Raw genomic sequence first — 19,984 nt, 5'->3', positions numbered from 1 at the left:
CCAAGGAGTCCACTGACTGAAGAGGCCAGGGACACAGCCGGTCTGAAAAAAGGGAGCATACGGCCCAGCAAAACCATTGAAAAGGGGCAATTAAATCTTGAATGCATAAAGATTCTACATAACTTTGGACTAACCAGATGCAACAGGAGGCAGGAAAGAGGTTTCATCTTTGTATGTGTGTTGTTTTGTTACATTCCTTTTAAAAACATCTGTCTCACATAAGAATCTGTCTCACATAAGGGTTAGGAAGAGTTTGCTAACAGTTAGAGCGGTTCCTCAGTGGAACAGGCTTCCTCGGGAGGTGGTGAGCTCTCCTTCCCTGGAGGTTTTTAAGCAGAGGCAAAATTGGCCATCTGTCCGCAATGCTGATTCTATGACCTTAGGCAGATCATGAGAGGGAAAGCATCTTGGCCATCTTCTGGGCATGGAGTAGGGGGTCACTGGGTGTGTGTGGGGGGAGTTTCCTGCATTGTGCAAGGGGTTTGACTAGATGACCCTGGTGGTCCCTTCCAACTCTATGATTCTATAAAACATGACACTTTGGAGTAGGGAGAGGAAGTTGCCTGATTTTAATGACAAACAAAAATGTAAACTTTTGAAACACTGAGGTTTATGAAGTATTTATTTATTTATTTTGTCCCCAAGGGGGACGTAAAGTAGATCATAGCTTTCTCCCCTTCCCCATTCTATTCTCATAACAATCCTGTGAGGTACGTGAGGCTGAGACAGTAAACCAGATGACATGAATTGTTCAATTACTACCTTCTGAATCAGCTCTTTTCTTCTTTACCCCTCTCTCCACACACACACAATAATTCTAAACTCTCAGTGGAGTCCTTTGCAGAATTACTTCTGTCTAAGCCAACTGAAATCAAATGGTTTGGACAGGAGTGAATCTGCTTAAGATTGCACTGTGAGTGACTTCACCTTTCCCTTCCATGGCCACATTTGATTTCAAAAAATGAAATTTCTAAAAAACGAGGCAACTAGCCAAAAAGGAGGCTGAAAAGGAGGGTAAAGAGGGTCCAATCTCTTCAGGATGCTTATTTAGTATCAGATCATATACTTGGGGGGAGGGAAGGTGGCATGATATAGCCCTATCTTGTAAGATGTTGGAAGCTAAGCAGGAAGAATCAAACTGGCTTACAATCACCTTCCCTTCCCCATCACACAACAGGCACCCTGTGAGGTAGGTGGGGCCAAAAGAGCTCTAAGAGAGCTGTGACTAGCCCAAGGTCACCCAGCTGGCTTCATGTGTAGGAGCAGGAAAACCAACACGGTTCACCAGATTAGCCACCACCGCTCATGTGGAGGAGTGGGAATCAAATCCAGTTCTCCAGATCAGACTCCACCGCTCCAAACCACTGCTCTTAACCACTATACCATGCTGGCTCTCTGGGACCTGGCACGCTGGGAAATATAGACCCAGTTGCAGAAATAAACTAGGAATAATTAGGGCTGTGGGCCATCCAAAGGTATCCGGTTGACCACTGTGTGGGACTAGATGGATCATTGGTCTGATCTAGCACAGTTCCTCTTTGGTTCTTGGGTTCCCTTCACGAAGCCTCAAGAAATAGGGCCTCCGCTTTTTAGCAGCTCATTACCGTATCTTAAAATAGGGCTAGAGTCAAAGAATCATCAAATTTGGATCTTTGGACATGGAAATCAGGGAGGGATGACCATTAAAGCGAGCCAAATCCCCCCCCACAATAATGTAAAGCTGTACACATAGAATCATAGAGTTGGAAGGGGCCAAAGAGGCCATCTAGTCCAACCCCCTGCTCAATGCATGATCAGCCTAGAGCAACCCTGACAGGTGTTTGTCCAGCTGCTGCTTGAAGACCGCCAGAGAGGGGAAGCTCACCATCTCCCTAGGCAGTCAATTACACTGTTGAACTACTCTTACAGTAAAAAAAGTTTTTCCCTAATGTCCAGCTGGTACCATTCCGCCCATAATTTAAAGCCATTATTATGAGTCCTATCCTCTGCTACCAAAAGAAACCCCTCCCCACCCTCCTTTAAGTGACAGACTTTCAAATACGTAAAGAGAGCAATCCTGTGTCCCCCCCCCCAACTTCCTCTTCTCCAAAATAACATCTTTACTTCCCCCCTCCTTCCAGGACCTCATTACTTCTTTTCAAAACATAAGGGTCTCGTCTGTTTTAATTTTGAAAATACCACACAATACAACCAGTACAAAGGCAATTTATAGACATACATAACTCATCATTTCATCGATTGCAGTCTTATACTTTAGACTGTACAGCATTTCCCTTCCCTAGAAATCAGGGAACCCACGGCATGCCCAGATTGATCTTCCTTTTCTATAAATGCGGCTGGGGTTAATGATAACTACTTTCCTGGCAGCCTCCAGTTCCCTGGCCGAAGAAATCTAACTTAATTATTTTCCACCTTAACCTTAGCTGATCAGTCCTTTTACATTCCTTGTTAATTCACAATGGACAGCTCTTTGTCAACAAAGGACACCTGGCCCTCTTTTAATTAGATGTAATAACTCCTGCTTCTTCTCCTGGCACTACATATTTACCAACAAAACTGAGCAAACAGCAAGATGGTAATGTTGCTTGTTATCTTCTCTCCTAATAAACCAAGCAACTAATGATGTAGAGCAGTGGTTCCCAAAGTGGGCAGTACCACCCCCTGGAGGGAGGTGGGATTACCTAGGGGGGCACTAAGAGGAAAGGGGGCAGTAGGGGGCCTCTAGAGGTGGGCCCCTTCGACTGTGTTGTTCACTAATTTACAATAGATCAAGCTATGGCCCCATGCTGGCAAATTTGGTGGAAACAATCAGATTTTCCCCCCAGGCTTTGAAGAGCTGGTACCACTGGATCAAGTTCATCTGTTTGGTTGAATACGTTTCAACTAAAAGGTTTTAATTTTGATTTTGAATAGATGTGCAGTTAATTGTTACTGCTTTGAAATGGTATTGTTATGATCTTCTTTAGGGCGTCATGCAAACCCCTATTTTGAATAATGCTTTTTATAGGATAGGGTAGGGGGTGCTGGGGTTGAGTTTGTGGAACCAAAGGGGCAGTGGCCTGAAACGTTTGGGAACCACTGATGTAGAGTAATATCTGATAGGAAATCATGAGCCCCCTTTTCCCCCCTGCCAGGAATCCTGATGCATGGACTGTCTTCTCTTAACAGACACCTTTAAAAGCACACTTTTGGTTGATTCACACAGCTTCTCGTTCTTGCAATTCCCTTTCTCCATGTCCCCCATTAGTTGATTCATTGTTCAAAAAACTGCTTTTCCTTGAGGATTAAAGGTTAAAGTAGTTATTGTTGGTTGGTATTTTTTTAATATGTCAACTTTCTCTACCACTTAAGGAAGAATCAAACCGGCTTACAATCAACTTCCCCGCCCCACAACAGACACCTTGCTGAGAGAATTCAAAGAGAACTGTGACGCGCCCAAGGTCATCCAGCTGGCTTCATATGTAGGAGTGGGGAAACAAATCTAATTCACCAGATTAGCATCTGCCGCTCATGTGGAGGAGTAGGGAATCAAACCCGGTTCTCCAGATTAGAGTCCACCGCTCCAAACCACCACTCTTAACCACTACACCTTGCTGGCTCTTTGTAATTATGTACAGAGAGTAGTTATGTACATCGATTAATACATTCATGTTGTTGTTAACTCAGTACTGTGAACAATTCCATAAGTTTTGAAATAGTAACAAAAGTAATAAAAATAAAATAAAATGGCAAATGTGGAAAAAACTTTATGGAAAAAGTACACCCAGTATTGACTGTCTCAGAGAGCAACCTGCCATGCTAGGATATGTCAACCTCATTGGCCTTTGTGGCCTTATGGGAAATGTCAGTACCAGACACAAACATAAACACTGAGTGGCGTCATGAGCAGGGTGGATAGTCACACCTCTACAGACATGTTTGAATGCCCAACGTATCTTGGTTTCAATGTTTGTAAAATTCAGTTGCCAGTGGGCCTGAATTGCTTGATCTATAGATAGGGTTGCCAGGTGCCCGCTGGTGGCGGTCAAACCTCGGGCAATTGCCCCCTCTGCCCTCCGACCACCTGAGGGTCGGTGGACAAAAGTGCACGTGCGCGTGCATACTGTGCGCGGCACTTACGGTTTAGAACTGGAAGTTCTGCCTCGCGAGGAGCCTTTACCTCTTAGTTTGAGTGGTAAAGGCCCTTTGCGAGGCGGCACTTCTGGTTCTAAACCGGACGTGCCGTGCGTACTTAAACGCAAAATCCTCCCGCCGGAGGACAAGAGGGACCTGGCAACCCTATCTATAGACACTCCCAGTCACGGAGCTTTTCAGGGCTGATGAAAATATGGAGAATCAGAGATCGCTCATGGAACCAAAGTGGTGGACAGATACCATCCTGGTGAGAGACATTTGAAGAAGAGTTGGTTTTTATATGCTGACTTTCTCTACCAGTTAAGGAAGAATCAAACCGGCTTACAATCGCCTTTCCTTCCCCTCCCCACAACAGACACCCTGTGAGGTAGGTGGGGCTGAGAGAGCTCTAAGACAGATGTGACTAGCCAAGGTCACCCAGCTGGCTTCATGTGGAGGAGTGGGGAATCAAACCCGGTTCTTCAGATTAGAGTCCACCACTCCAAACTACCACTTTTAACCACTACACCACGCTGGCTCACTTTGGAGGTAGGAGTAGGTAGCCAAGAATGTCCTTTGATATGGTTTAAATTGTTACAGTTTAAGTAGTTTCTTACACAAATCAATAGACTTTATTGTTTTTGGTTTAAGAATATAATAATGGTTCTTACGTACTGCTTTAGAATGTCCAAAGCATTTCACATCATCCTGTTGTTCATAAGAAGAAGAGTTGGTTTTCATACCCCACTTTTCTCTACCTTGAAGGAGTCTCAAAGCGGCTTACAATCGCCTTCCCTTCCCCTCCCCACAACAGACACCTTGTGAGGTAGGTGGCATTTGACGCTCAAAGTTGCCCTAGAGGAATAGGGCAATTTGGACAAAGAAAAGGTGGGGGGTAACTCTTCGGCTTCATGTGAAGGCTTTATGTGGAGGAGTGGGGAAACAAACCCAGTTTACCAAATTAGAGTCTGCCAGCCATCTGGAGGAGCGGGGAATCAAACCCGGTTCTCTAGATTAGAGTCTGCAGCTCTTAACCACTATGCCACGCTGGCCAATTTCCCCATCTCCCCTCTCTCTCTTTTAACTGATCTTAATATTCCATTCATCTTAAAGCATGCTTATCCCCCATCCAATTATTTTGGGGGGAATGGGGGGCGCGGATTAATTTATAAAAGTCCCTTGAGCATGCCGAAGCCCCTGCCCTGTCTCTTTCCCTGCCTGCTTTTGCTGCTTCTGTGATTAGTGCAATCTACCCCCATCACCCTCTTGGTGTTGGAGTGCTGGGATCAGAACATGTTATTGGGTCTAAAAAGAAGCCACTGTGAGGGAAGGGATTTGGGACACAGCAACAATACCAGGGAAGGAATGGGTTGACTCTTCTACCCCTCAACATTTCCTTCATTGGAAACAGCCCCCGGCTGAAGGCAGGGAACCATTTCTGATCAGCGAAATGGTGTGGGGGCAAAGAGTTACCCCCCCCTTTGTTCTTCTTTGCCCAAATTGCCCTATTCCTCTATGGCTACTTTTAGGGACATGATCCATCTGGAGTTTCCCATGATGGAGTTCCAGTGTGACATGTATGTTATTCTATGAAAGTACAAAGGTGCTCTTAGGATAACACAGGCTTTCCTGAGGGGATTTCATTTATTTATTTATTTATTTATATCCTTATAACCTGGTGTAGTGGTTAAGAGTGGTGGTTTGGAGCGAAGGACTTTGCTCTGGAGAACTGTGTTTGATTCCCCACTCCTCCACGTGAGCGGCAGAGGCTAATCTGATGAAGTGGATATGTTTCCCCACTCCTACACATTAAGCCAGCTGGGTAACCTTGGGCTAGTCACACTCTCTGAGCCCCAACTACCTCAGAGGGCGTCTGTTGTGGGGAGGGGAAGGGAAGGTGATTGTAAGCCGGTTTGATTCTTCCTTAAGCAGTAGAGAAAGTCGGCATATAAAAACCAATTCTTCTTCTTCTTCTTCTTCTTCACTTCACAAGGGCCACAAAGGTGGGTGGTGCAAGATGGATGTGGCAATTAGATCCAAAATTACATTCCAGGAAGGAAGAGACAGGTTTAGAGTGATTGATTAAACTGGGAAAGGAAACTGAGTTCCAGTTCCTACCAGTTGGGTAAGATGTCAGGGTGGTGGTGATAGATTATTACTGGTTCCTCTATGGTGACTTACAAATTCCTTTAATCTTCATTTTGAAGTGTTTGATCAAGCCAAAGGAAACTTTTCATGGGCACCCTAAATTATGATTGGGTTAGAAAGGGAGCTCCCAGGCTGCAGGAAAATCTATAAAATTGTTAGCTTAGATTAGAGTTCCATGTCAAGACTAGACTCTGGTGGTTTATGCATGGGTACTTTCACTCATGTTTGCCCCTGGTCTGTCTGGGTTGTTCCTTGGAGTTATGCATGAGTTTTCCATCCATTAGAGATGATCTTGCTGCCAGCCCTCACAAATCCTGGGACATCCTGTTCCTCTGTTAACCCGATTCTTCCCTCTCCCCTGAGCTCAGCCGGGGTGAAATCCCCGTGCCTAAGTCAAAGCATGGGACTCGCAAGCTTGGTTTCTCTCACAGCCAATTACAAAACAGCCTGTAAAGAGGCAGGAATTCAAATGCTTTCTGCTTCCTTGGAGCTCTTTCTGAGCAGAAGAAAGGCTTTTAAAACCCGAGGCTTGGCTTTCTCCCCCCGTTTCAGATTGCTTTTTTTTTTTGTTCTTAAAATGCTTTTTTATGCAGCAGTTGGTTTTTTTTGGGGGGGGGGGTTTCTCTCACAGTAAGCTCTACAAAGTAAGCCATACAAAGCAGCGTTTAAATGGAGTGGGACTTCATTTGAGCTTGGAGACTGCTGGTGCATAGATTACCAACAGGAAGATTTGGGTTCAGCGAGCAATGAACCTCAGGTAAAACTCCCATGTATAAACAACCCCAGATACAAAGGACTGACCCTGCCAGTCTATGCCAAAATGCACTGTCTTGAACCCATTCCAAGGAAGCGAAATGTTAAGGCTTTTGGTAAGTACAGGATAAAATAGCAATTTTGCCTTTTCATATTTCTTTCTAGTATCCTGTCTAATCCAGCTGTCCACTGCCTGTTCCCAAGTATCTGCATTTTCTAGGATTTATGTTTAGTTAAAACCTTGGTCTTTGGGTGTGAACTGGGTGTGAACTTTGGGTGTGAACTGACTGCCCAGAGAAACCCTGCTCCTGTTTCTCCAGCTCCTCAGTCCCACTAACCAGTGCTCAGCTGGTGATGAAGCAGACCGAGATACTGAGAGAAAGGGGAGGAAGTTGGGATGCCTCTGCACCCCCCTCACTCAATATGCACAAGCACACATAGTTGCATGTGTGTGCAAAGTGCCGTCAAGGTGCAACCCAGAAAGTTTTCAAGGCAAGAGACTAACATGGTGGTTTGTCACTACCTTCCTCTGCATAGTGACTCTGGTATTCCTTGGTGGTCTCTCATGCAGGCCAACACTGCTTAGCTTGCCCAGACTTGGCACACAAGATCCCAAACCTTTCTGGGGCATCCATTTTTGTGGAGAGTAGTGTCTTGCTCTTATGCCCATCTTTGGCTCCCATGCCTTCATGGCACCCCTTAGAGGGGGGAGGGGGGTCTGACTGCTTACACTTGGGTTGGGTTGCAAGCTCTGGGTTGGGAAATACCTGGAGATTTGTGGGGGTGGAACTTTCAGCCATGTTATCCAGGCTAACTGCTCTCTGTCACCAGGAGATCAGTTGAAATCCCAGGAGATCTCCAGCTACCACCTGGAGGCTGGCAACCCTATCCTTAGGCCTCCTTTAGTGAGCTCAAGCAGAATAGAGATTGGAAGAAGACCAAGAAGAGATTGGTTCAGAACTCCATTTCCCAGCCAATATTCTATACACAAATAATTTTAAAGGCACTAGGCTCATTTTCTTATGTTTTACTGAGGTTTAAGATTTTGATAAACTATTTGCACTTTCTACCTTATTGAGAGGGTTCTATTTCCCTTTCACATTTCATTTTCTCTTCTATTTTTGTTGCCATTCTTTGTGTTGTTAGCCCTTTGAGACCAGCTCTGTTAATTAGCTGTAATTCATAAATAAATAGAATGTTATTACCTACTATTTTATAAAACCCATAGGAACCCAATTTAATTTGGCCACCTTTTAGAATATTTTAGATGTTGAGTTGCTATGTGTTGATCTTTCCCTGAAAAGCTGTGTCATTTTTGTGAATAAAGCCCATTTCAATATATTAATTCACAAACATATAAAACAGTGAACGACTGCAGAAAAACGTTTGCCAGCTGGTAGCGTACTATAGTAGGCACCCATTGTCACATACATGAACTGGTATTTTCAGTCTGTATTCATACACACAGAATGAAATAAGCCATTTTATCAAGACATGAACACAAAAAGAAACAAATGGGTCATACGGTAACCGGAGGGCTGGTGGGAGGAGCCAGGAGGCAACAGCCTGCTGCTGTTGCAGTCAGGGCAGATGAAGAAGAAGACCCACTTTTTGAAGAAGATACTGAGGAGGCTGGTGGAGGTCCAGATGGTGCACAGGGCAAAAGGAAATGGCTGTTCTTCAAAGAATTAAGATGTGTGATATATGGCTTCAGAGATGACCAGAATCACTACACTGAGTCTGTGGATATTCTGGAAGATCTGGTCAATGAATTCATCACAGAAATGACCCACAAAGCAATGTCAATTGGATGGCAAGGACGAGTACAGGTTGAAGATTTTGGTTGTTTATGCATGGATACTTTCATTCACGTTCATCCCCCGACTGTCTCGGTTATTCCTTGGAGTTATGCATGAGTTTTCCCTCCATTAGAGATGACCTTGCTGCCAGCCCTCACAAAGCCCGGGACTACTGTCTCTCTGTTAACCCGATTCTTCCCTCTCCCCTGAGCTCAGCTCGGGTGAAATCCCCATGCATAAGGCAAAGTGCACACACAAGCTTAATTTCGCTCACAGCCAATTACAAAACAGCAAGTCCAGAGGCGGGGATTCAAATACTTCTTGCTTTCTGTTTCCTTGGAGCTCTTTCTGAGGAGAAGAAAGGCTTTTTTAAACCGAGGCTTGGGTTTCTCCTCCCCTTCTTTTCAGATTGCTCCATTTTTTTTGTTTTATGTTCTTAAAATGCTTTTTTATGCAGCAGTTGGGTTTGGGGAAGTGGAGGGAACTTTTCTCTCACTACAGCCAGTTACGAAGCAGCATTTCAAGGGGTGGGGATTCAAATACTTCTTGATTTGAGCTTGGAGACTGCTGGTACATAGATTCCCAACAGGAAAGTGTGGGTCCAGCAAGCAACGAACCTCAGGTGAAACTCCCATGCATAAATGACCATTTTCTTTTTGATCCATGGAAGTTTGCCTGTGTCAAAGACTTGTTGACCATGCATGAAGAACTGAGACAAGTTAGAAAAGCATTTGATGAAGCAAATTATAGATCTTGAGGCCTCTTGTGGGGCAGATCTGTGGCGTGTGCAGGAGGAAAATAAATTCTATGATGCTTTGGACTGTACTTTCCCCTTAAAGCCGGGAAATTCATTGATCCTGCTGGACTTAGCTGGCTTCGTGTGAACTGCAAGCCTAGTTATATTTGTCCTAGTTAGCTACTTATTACTAACAAACACTGCTCCAGTTAACATTATCCGTTCATTCAGTTATGCTAAGAAACTATGCCAAGGAAATTCTTTTGAATAATTTTGTATGTGTTTATACTAAGTCCATTGCGGTCCTTTGTGTTTAAAAGAAAAACTGTATTCTCACACATTGTTTTGGAAACAAAAAACAAAAAAAGGAAACAAAGAAACAAAGAGAAAGGGAAAAAGTGTTGTTCTTAGGAAGCTGAACGATCTGAAGATTTTCTGTGCTTGCATAGAAGCACACTCCTTAGAAGAGCTCTGCTCTAGCATATGTGGTTTCCGGCAGAGATAATCCACACGGAGCAGGAAAATCAGTGAAATATCTCCCCCTCCATGCAATTTTCACATGACAAAACTGCTTGGGGGGGGGGGTAGGCAGGAGACACCCCCCCCCACCGTGACACTGTTCTGAGCCAATTTGGGCTCTCCGTTTTTTTTTTGAAGCAGTTCCTTGCAGCTGCTGTGTTGCTGCGGGGAACATGGGCAAACCAGTGTAAACAAATGAAGAAACATATCGTGTAGTTTGCCTCTGAGGGCCTGACTACATGAATCACTGTTCCTGGGTCCAACCCTGGGGCCTGCCCTGAGTGCTGTTAAGCAGATGCTCACGGGGAGGTCCTAGCTGAAACTGCGATTTTCAGACATGTGGAGGCTGATTCAGATTGGAACTGAAGTGCCTGGTCCTTCGCTCCCCACATACACTGTTTTTGTGTCTGGGAAATAGCCACAAGAAAGCTACTATTTGGCCCACTGAGGAATCTTACGTGTAGTCTTACGGGGAGGGGGCATGGTTCAGTAGTAGGGCATCTGTGAGGCATGCAGAAGGTTCACAAGTTCACAAGGTTGGAAGAGACCACAAGGGCCATCCAGTCCAATCCCACAATCAAAGCACTCCCAACAGATGGCCATCCAACCTCTGCTTAAAGACCTCCAAAGACGGGGACTCTACCACCCTCCGAGGCAGTGCGTTCCACTGTCAAACAGCCCTCACGGTCAGAAAGTTCTTCCTAATGTTTAAGCTTTTCTCTTAGTTTATATCCATTACTCCGTGTCCTAGTCTCTGGAGCAACAGAGAACAAGCTAGTTCCCTCATCAATATGACATCCATTCAAATCTTTAAACATGGCTATCATGTCTCCCCTCAACCTTCTCTTCTAAACTAAACTAAACAAACCCAGCTCCTTAAGTCTCTCCTCATAGGGCATGGATTACAGACCTTTGACCATTCTGGTCGCCCTCCTCTGGATATGCTCCAACTTGTCAACATCCTTCTTAAATTGTGGAGCCCAAAACTGGACACAGTGTTCCAAGTGAGGTCTGACCAATGCAGAATACAGTGGTAGTATTACTTCTTTTGATCTAGACACAATACTCCTATTGATGCAGCCCAGAATTGCATTGGCCTTCTTAGCCGCCATATCACACTGTTGACTCAGGTTCAATCCCCAGCATCTCCAGGTAAAGGGACTAGGCAGGTAGGTGATGTGAAAGACCTCTGCCTGAGACCCTGGAGAGCCACTGCCGGTCTGAGTAGACAATACTGACTTTGATGGACCGAGGGTCTGATTCAGTATAAGGAAGTTTCATGTGTTGGACCGAACACATCAGTACACATAAGTTTCTCCAATAAGCCCTCACATGCCTAGGAATCTGATGTTCATCTAGAAACTCCCAGTGATTGACAGGTCCCGAGATGGACTCAGGAATAACGTGTTGTGTAGTTAGACCAAACTCTCAGATCTCTGTACTCTGTAGGGTGCCAGGTCTCCCTGGCCACTGGCAAGGGGGTGGGGGTAGAGTTACCAGCTCCAAATTAGGAAACTCCCGGAGATTTGGGATTGGAGACTGGGAAGAACATGGACCTCAGCTGGGTACAATGCCATAGAGCCCACCCTCCAAAGCATCCATTTTCCCAAGGGGAACAGATCTCTGTAGTCTGGAAATGAGCTGTAATTCTGGGGGATCCCCAGGTCCCACCTGAGGGCTGGTATTTATAGCTATTCTACCCCCCCAACCTCTCCCCCTTGGCCTGTCGGACTGTTTCCTCCTTTTCTTGTTCCTTTTCCTGTTCCCTCTTGGAACATCCCCTCTTCACACAGGTATCAATTTTCAGCTCTTGCTAACAACATTAAAGACCCTTTAAAAGCTAAAATGACTAAACCGAGGCTATTGTATTTTGGTCCCATTATGAGAAGGCAAGAGTCACTAGAAAAGACAGTCATGCTAGGAAAAGTTGAAGACAGCAGTAAAAGAGGAAGACCCAATAAGCGATGGATTGACTCAATAAAGGAAGCCACAGCCCTCAGTTTGCAAGACCTGAGCAAGGCTGTTAAGGATAGGACATTTTGGAGGACACTGATTCATAGGGTCGCCATGAGTCGGAAGCGACTTGACAGCACTTAACACACACACAAGGGTTGTTTGCAGGTGTCCCTTCTCATGTGAGCAGCAACATGTGTTACTAGGATTAGGGTTACTGGGGTTAGTTTTTATAGTCACTTGCTTCTCATTAAGAGCAACCCAGGATGGAGTCGCACCATCTTGCTGAGTGCATCACTCATGCTATCCTGAATTGGAACGTTCATGGCCAGACCAAATGAATTATTTCTCCTCCTCCACGTCTAGGGTTGCCAGGTCCCTCTTCACCACCGGTGGGAGGAGGGTGGGGTTTAGGGAGGGGAAGGACTTCAATGCCATAGAGTCCAATTGCCAAAGTGGCCTATTTTCCAGGTGAACTGATCTCTATCAGCTGGAGATCAGTTGCAATAGCAGGAGATCTCCAGTTAGTACCTGGAGGTTGGCAACCCTACCCGCATCCTCTGCAGCTTCTTCCTTCCCTGAAGGTTATCAGAGCTGGTGGGTGCTGACCCCTATGTTTGTGCAAAGTGCCGTCAAGTCGCAGCCAGCTTATGGCGACCCCAGCAAGGAGCTTCCAAGGCAAGTGATTCAGCAGAGGTTGTTTCCCATTGCCTTCCTCTGCAGGATCTGCCTTGGTGGTTTCCTTTCCAAGTAACAACCTTGCTTAGTTTCTGAGATCTGCTGAGATCAGGCTTTCTCATGCCGTCTTCCCTCCTGCTGACCCCTATGCGTGCTCTGTTTTTGAAAACTGAAGGGTCTAGTTGGGTAAAAGCAGCAGAGAATGGATGCAACACATGGAAAACTAAGTAGTTCCAGCTCTCTACTCTAGCCGGATAGAAGACCGTCTGAGGAGCAGCGAGGCATGAGAGGAATAAATGCATGGACCTTGAGTATCCAAACAGCATGCTGACTCATTTCCAGGTGGATAGCTTGCCAAAAGGTGAATATCAGAAGAATCTATTTTATCTGGTGACACTTTGGTGCTTTAAAAGTGCCAAAAGGTTGCTTAAAAGGTGCGGACCAAGGCAATCAGGAATCAGCCTTGGATAGGGTTGCCAACCTCCAGGTACTAGCTGGAGATCTCCTGCTATTACAACTGATCTCCAGCCAATAGAGATCCGTTCACCTGGGGAAAATGTTTTGGCAGTTCATAGAATCATAGAAAAATAGAGTTGGAAGGGACCACCAGGGTCATCTAGTCCAACCCCCTGTGCAATGCAGGAGTTCACAACTACCTCCCCCACACCCCCAATGACCCCTACTCCATGCCCAGAAGATGGCCAAAGTTGCCCTTCCTCTCATGATCTGCCTAAGGTCAATTGGACTGTATGGCACTGAAGTCCCTCCCCTCTCCAACCCCCGCCCTCCTCAGGTTCTGCCCTAAAAACCTTCCGCCGGTGGCAAAGAGGGACCTGGCAACCCTAGCCTTGGATGTGGGTACAGAGTAGCCCCCGAACAGTCTGGCGCGTGCTTCATTGTTTTCGACGGTCTTTTTTTTCCGCATCGGAAAGGGCAAGGCCTACAAGCTCTGGTCCCTTGGGTGGCAGCCTAGAGAAATCCCTTCCATGGGGAGAGGTCCTCCAGCCCTGCTTCGCTTCGTTTCCCAGGCCAGAAGAGAATTTGCCTGCTGAGCTCAGGATTGCGGGTAACCAGAGGGCTCCGCGCTGAAGCCTTTGCTGTCCCTCACGGTCAGGGGAACACGGTCGGCCTTGGGCTCCTGGCAGAAGACGGATCCCCACAGACACCACACAGCCCCAGATCTGCGCTTGTGCTCCTTGCTGGGGTTTTTTGTTGTTGCAGCATGGTGCTTTTTGGCTGGGAGCTCGGAATGAAGCATTTGCAAAATTAATTAAGACAACAGAGGCCTGGAGAAAGCGGAAAGTTAATTAGTCACGGCAATCAGTTAGATTTGATCCAAAGGAACAAACAAAGCGCTGGGAGCCTGTCACTAGCGGGCTGCTTCTCTGGAAAAGGGATTAGGTGGCGACGGCGACCAAAGGGGGACGGCTTTGTACCGCTGCTCCTTGTGTAATTGGGGATTTAGGAGCGGCACAAAGAGTCATTACCACCACATTGCTTTGTAAGGGGGGAAAAACGGTTGACATATATGAAGCACAGGAGGGAGCGAGAAAGCAAGACCAATCATGGGCCCTGGGCCCCAGCAAGAGGCCCCTTGGTGCAGAGCTAGGGTTGCCAAGCTCCAGGTACTAGCTGGAGATCTCCTGGTATTGCAACTGATCCCCAGCCGGTAGGGATCAGTTCACCTGGCGAAAAGGGCTGCGTTCACCTGGAGAAATTTAGGCTCCGCCCCCAAAACCTCCCGCTGGCGGCGAAGAGGGACCTGGCAACCCTACCTGCTGAATAGACCTGAGCAGGATTCTGAATAGGATTCTGAAAGGACTTGCTTAGGATTGTCCTCTTTTTCTAAAAGAAATGGGACTGATTTCTGGGGTGGGGGGAGAAAATGGCATTCATTCTAGGGGGAGAAGAAAGACTCAGCATGCAATAATATCCCCTGGCACCTTGAGTAGAAAAAGGAACCTTTTAAATTGGCGCTTTTTTTTGCCATCAAGTCACAGCTGACTTATGGCAACCCTGTAGGGTTTTCAAGACAAGAGATCTTCAGAGGTGGTTTGCCATTGTGTTTTCCTGTGTAGTGATCCTGGTATTCCTTGACAGTCTCCCTTCCAAATACTAACCAAGGCTGACCCTGCTTAGCTTCTGAGATCTGATGAGATCAGGCTATCCAGGTCTCTAGTCCATGGAAATGTAGAACAGAATAAAATCTTGTTAGTCTCTAAGGTGCTGCTGATCTCCGGTTCACTGATTTCCAGCAGAGGCTGAAATTCCTCCTTCTAGTTTGCCATAGGCTGTTTATGCATGGGAGTTTTACCTGAGGATCGTTGCTCGCTGGACCCACACTTTCCTGTTGGGAATCTATGCACCAGCAGTCTTCAAGCTCAAATCAAGTCCCCGCCCCTTGGAATGTTTCTTTGTAATTGGATTACTTTGTAGAGCTTACTGTGAGAGAAAATCCCCCCCTAAACCCAATTGCAACATAAAAAGGCATTTTAAGAACAAAAAACAAAAAATGGACCAATCTGAAAGGAGCAGGAGGGAGAAATCTAAGCCTTGGCTTTAAAAAGCCTTTCTTCTGCTCAGAAACAGCTCCAAGGAAGCAGAAAGCATATGAATCCCCAGCTCTTTACATGCTGCTTTGTAATTGGCTGTGAGAGAAACCAAGCTTGCGTGTCCGGCGCTTTGCCTTATGTACGGGGATTTCACCCAGGCTGAGCTCAGGGGAGAGGGAAGAATCGGGTTAACAGGGGAACAGGAAGTCCCAAGATTTGTGAGGGCTGGCAGTGAGGTCATCTCTAATGGAGGGAAAACCCATGCATAACTCCAAGGAACAACGAAGACAAACCGGGGGCAAATGTGAGTGAAAGTACCCATGCATAAATGACCATAAAATGGGAACCTAAAACAATACATGTTAATGTCTGTCTATTCACCACTCTGGGAAGAAGGAAACATTTTTAGAAAACTCTTTACATAAAGGAATAAATTTTAGTCAATTCATAACAGACATCAAAAGGCTCAAAATAGTTGCTAACAAGCAAGTGGTGATGTTCTTGGGTCCTCCGGAAATTTTTACCCTAGTTTGCGTAGACTCTCCCCCCCTTGAGTCCCTTTGTAGGGATTAAAGATATTTCTCTCCACATTAGCCTGACCCCAAAGGTTGCTGGGTTCAACACAGGATGAGGAAAAGCCAAAAAACAAAGGTTCCCAAACAATTTGTATTAACCTACACAGTTTAGAAAATACATAATTTATTAGAACAATACAGAATAAACTGTCAGTATAGGGTTGCCAGGTCCCTCTTTGCCACCAGTGGGAGGTTTTTGGGGTGAAGCCTGAGGAGGGCGAGGTTTGGGGAGGGACATCAATGCCATAGAGTCCAATTGGCAAAGTGGCCATTTTCTCCAGGTGAACTGATCTCCTGCTATTACCTGGAGGTTGGCAACCCTATGTTGGTACTGGCAGGAGTTTTTAAAAAGGCTTGCCAAAGTTCACATCAGATAAGTCAATGGAAGCAAAGTATCTGCATTTCCAGCAACCCTCTAGCTTAAAACACAGTATGAACTGTCTCTATAACTAACCATTTTTACCCCCAACCTAAAACTTCAAAGAAATCTATCAATACTGACCCTTCTCACTGCCTCCCACCCTCGCCCAACTGGCTTTTCCCCCAGCTCTCTACTCCACTTGGCTCATTCAGATAAGAATAGATAGACTGCCATACAAGCAATAATAATATAACATTAGGACCAATTTACATGTTACAAAGTCCTTGTGGCTGCCATGAGAATCAGGAAGTGCTAGGAGTTTCCCCCAGGAGCTATATTCCAAGGCACATGGGGACCATAGTGTGTGCTGAAGCCTTCTCTCTTTGTGTTGTTTTTCCAACCTGAAACAGCTCCAGGGAGCTGCTATTTGCCTTGTTGGAGAAACTTGCATTTACGGATGGGCTGCAAATAAGTTTTCCCAACAGAACAGTTTTCTGGGGTGTTTCACATTGGCAAAATGGCAAAGTTTATGTCTAGAGTTCCTAACACTGGTTGTTTATGCATGGGTACTTTCACTCATGTTCACCCCACTCTCCATCTGACTCAGTTGTTCCTTGGAGTTAAGCATGAGTTTTCCGTCCATTAGAGATGACCTGGCTGCCAGCCCCCACAAATCCCGGGACTTCCGGCACATACCTGCTTCACATTACTAAAGAGCCCATTTAACACGACCTCTGGTGTTTGCTGTGAAGAATCCCCCTCAAGGAACTATGCAAAACAACAGAGGCACGTTAGCTATGCACATGGTAATGGCTATGCAAACAGGAACAAAGGAGCAGGCAAGTGGGGGGTGGAATTTCTTCTTTTGCGTTGGGACCGTGAATAGGCATTTTTAAAGTCGCATTTTAAAAAAGAGCTTTGAGCCAGCATCAAAATTGACCATGCAAAAATGACCATAAATGGCCTTTGAGACACTGTTGGAGCAGAGCAGGCAGGAGAGAGACTCCCTTGCAGCCGCTGCTCTGAGAGAGCCTCAGCTGGCCTCCTGGCTGGCCAGCCTGCCCTCGCCCTGCCGCTGCGCGAATGTCTCTGCCGTTAAGGAGTACTTCATTACCGTAAGCTCCACTTCCTTGATGTATGATGGGAATCTATCAGAGGCTGGCAACGTGCAGGTTGATGGACTGGGCCTTGCTGACAGTCGCTGGCAGGGCCCCCATAGCTCATCGCTGGCATTCAGCCCTGCAATTTTATTTATCATGGAAATGCCTGTCAATAGATGGCTTTAATAAAGGGATGGAATGAGGAAGTGCCATGCAGCCGGGGTGCGGCTTCGGAGCGGCACCTCTGAGCGCCTACAGCAAGATCTGGGGGTGCCCTTCAAGAGGACCCCTTCTCAAGACTAATCAGTGTTTATGAGGGCATCACCATTTAGTGTTGGACATGGTTAGGAGATCAAAACAGAGCTAGAAGTCATAGTTCTGCACTCTTGGGGGTAGGGTTGCCAGCCACCAGGTACTAGCTGGCGATCTCCTGCTGTTACAACTGATCTCCAGCCAACAGAGATCAGTTCCCCTGGAGCAAATGGCCGCTTTGGCAATTGGACTCTATGGCATTGAAGTCCCTCCCCTCCCCAAACCCAGCCCTCCTCAGGCTCCGCCCTAAACACCTCCCACTGGTTACAATGAGGGACCTGGGAACCCTACTTGGGTAGGGGGGGAGAATTCCCCCCCCCCTACTGCTGACCTAATGAGAAATAAGATTTTTCTGCAGAACAAGAGGCACCAGGGCTCTCTCAAGACTACATGATTTCCTCTTCTTCATCTGTGGCTGTCAGTTAAAAAGAAAGCCGCTCTGCATTTCCATCGTGGCTGTGAATGCTGAGAACTTGCTCTGTTTTGAATCGCTTTGTAATTGTACAACACCTTACTCATTTCCCATGAGCTCATAGAGAACAGCTTCTCTGGTAGCTTAAAAAAGATGCCGCTTGCATGCATTTCTTTTGATTGCAAAAGAGATCATAATGTTTCCTACTCAACATTTCTGTCTGAGAAGGGCAGGTGTTGTGGAGGGGAGAGGCCTTAGCTGAATATAATGGCATAGAGTCCACCCTCCAAAGCAGTCATTTTCTTCAGGGGTACAGATCTCTGTCATCTGGAGTTCAGTTGTAATTCAGGGAGCTCTCCAGGCTCCACCTGGAGGTTGGCAAACCACAAGCTGCCTCTATCTCCTCTGCAACAGCCTGTTCTCCGTGGGCTTCTACAGCAAACTGTAAGGCAGTCTTGTTAGGGTTGACAGGCCCTTCTTTGCCACTAGTGGGAGATTTTGGGGCGGAGCCTGAAAAGGGCGGGGTTTGGGGAGGGAAGGGACTTCAATGACATAGAGTCCAATTGCCACAGTGGCCATTTTCTCCAGGGGAACTGATCTCTATCGGATGGAGATCAGGTGTAATAGCAGGAGATCTCCAGCTAGATCTCCAGGAGATCTCCAGCTACCTCGAGGTTGGCAACCCTATGTTTTGTGTACAAGTCTGTAAAAATGTACCTGCCTCCCTGTCTCCTCATTCTAATGCTCATTGCTTATGGGGCTGCTAGAAAAAAAGAGCCACCTTTACAAAGCCTCTCTGCGGCCAATTCATAGCTTGCAACCCCTCCATAACGATTCCACCCTTTTTAAAGGGTTTGTTTTCAACTTGCAATGGTTTTGCATGGCCCAGGCTAGCTCGACCTCATCAGATCATGGAAGCTAAGCAGGGTCGGCCCTGGTTAGTATTTGGATGAGAGACCACCGAGGAATACCAGGCTTGTGATGCAGAGGCAGGCAATGGCAAACCACCTCTGATAAACCACCTCTCTTGCCTTGAAAACCTTACTGGGTTGCCATAAGTCGGCTGCGACTTGACGGCACTTTACACACAGAATCATGTAGGGATGCCAGTCTCCAGCTGGGACCTGGGGATCCCCCAGAATTATGCCTCATCTTTAGAATGCAGAGGCCAGTTCCCCTGGAGAAAATGGATGCTTTGGAAGGTGGACAGTGTGGCATTGTACCCCACTGAGGTCCCTGTTCTCCCTGGGCTCCATCGGCAAATCTTCTGGAGTTTCCCAACTTTGACCTGGCAACCCTACAATCATGTCTGTCTGCTCATGCAGCTAGTAAGTTTTATTTGTTGCAGACTGTACAAGATAGAGCCCTGCTTGTCATGTTTGGCATGCATGCACACCAACTTCCAGAAGAAGTTGAAGAAGAAGAAGTTGGAGAAGAAGAAGAAGATGGTTTTTATATGCTGACTTTCTCTTCCACTCAAGGAAGGATCAAACTGGCTTACAATCACCTTCCCTTTCCCTCCCCACAACAGACACCCTGTGAGGTAGGTGGAGCTGAGAGAGCTGTGAACAGCCCAAGGTCATCCAACCAGTTTCATGTGGAGGAGTGGGGAAACAAATCCAGTTCACCAGATTAGCGTCTGCCTTTCACGTGGAGGAGTGGGGAATCAAGCCCGGTTCCTCCAGATCAGACTCCACTGCTCCAAACCACCGCTCTTAACCACTACACCACGCCGGTGACGAGTTCACTGGTATGCACACTAACAACATTTTTAAAAGGCATCCCCAAGAGACCCAATAGGAACAGTGACTTTTCAGGGTCCGATCCCAGAACTGGAACCTATTGAAACCGGGGAGAGCTGGAGAACACGCACGCACCTCTGTCTACACAGTGGACCTTTTCATGCCTATTAGTGAGACTTTGTTTATGAGGATTCACAACCTCCAGCTACCCAATTTATTGTCTATTGATCT

The sequence above is a fragment of the Euleptes europaea genome, chromosome 17, assembly GCF_029931775.1.
Source record: "Euleptes europaea isolate rEulEur1 chromosome 17, rEulEur1.hap1, whole genome shotgun sequence".
NCBI classification, from domain to species: domain Eukaryota; kingdom Metazoa; phylum Chordata; class Lepidosauria; order Squamata; family Sphaerodactylidae; genus Euleptes; species Euleptes europaea.
The sequence above is the reverse complement of the archived record's forward strand: the minus strand, read 5'-3'. Positions refer to the sequence as shown.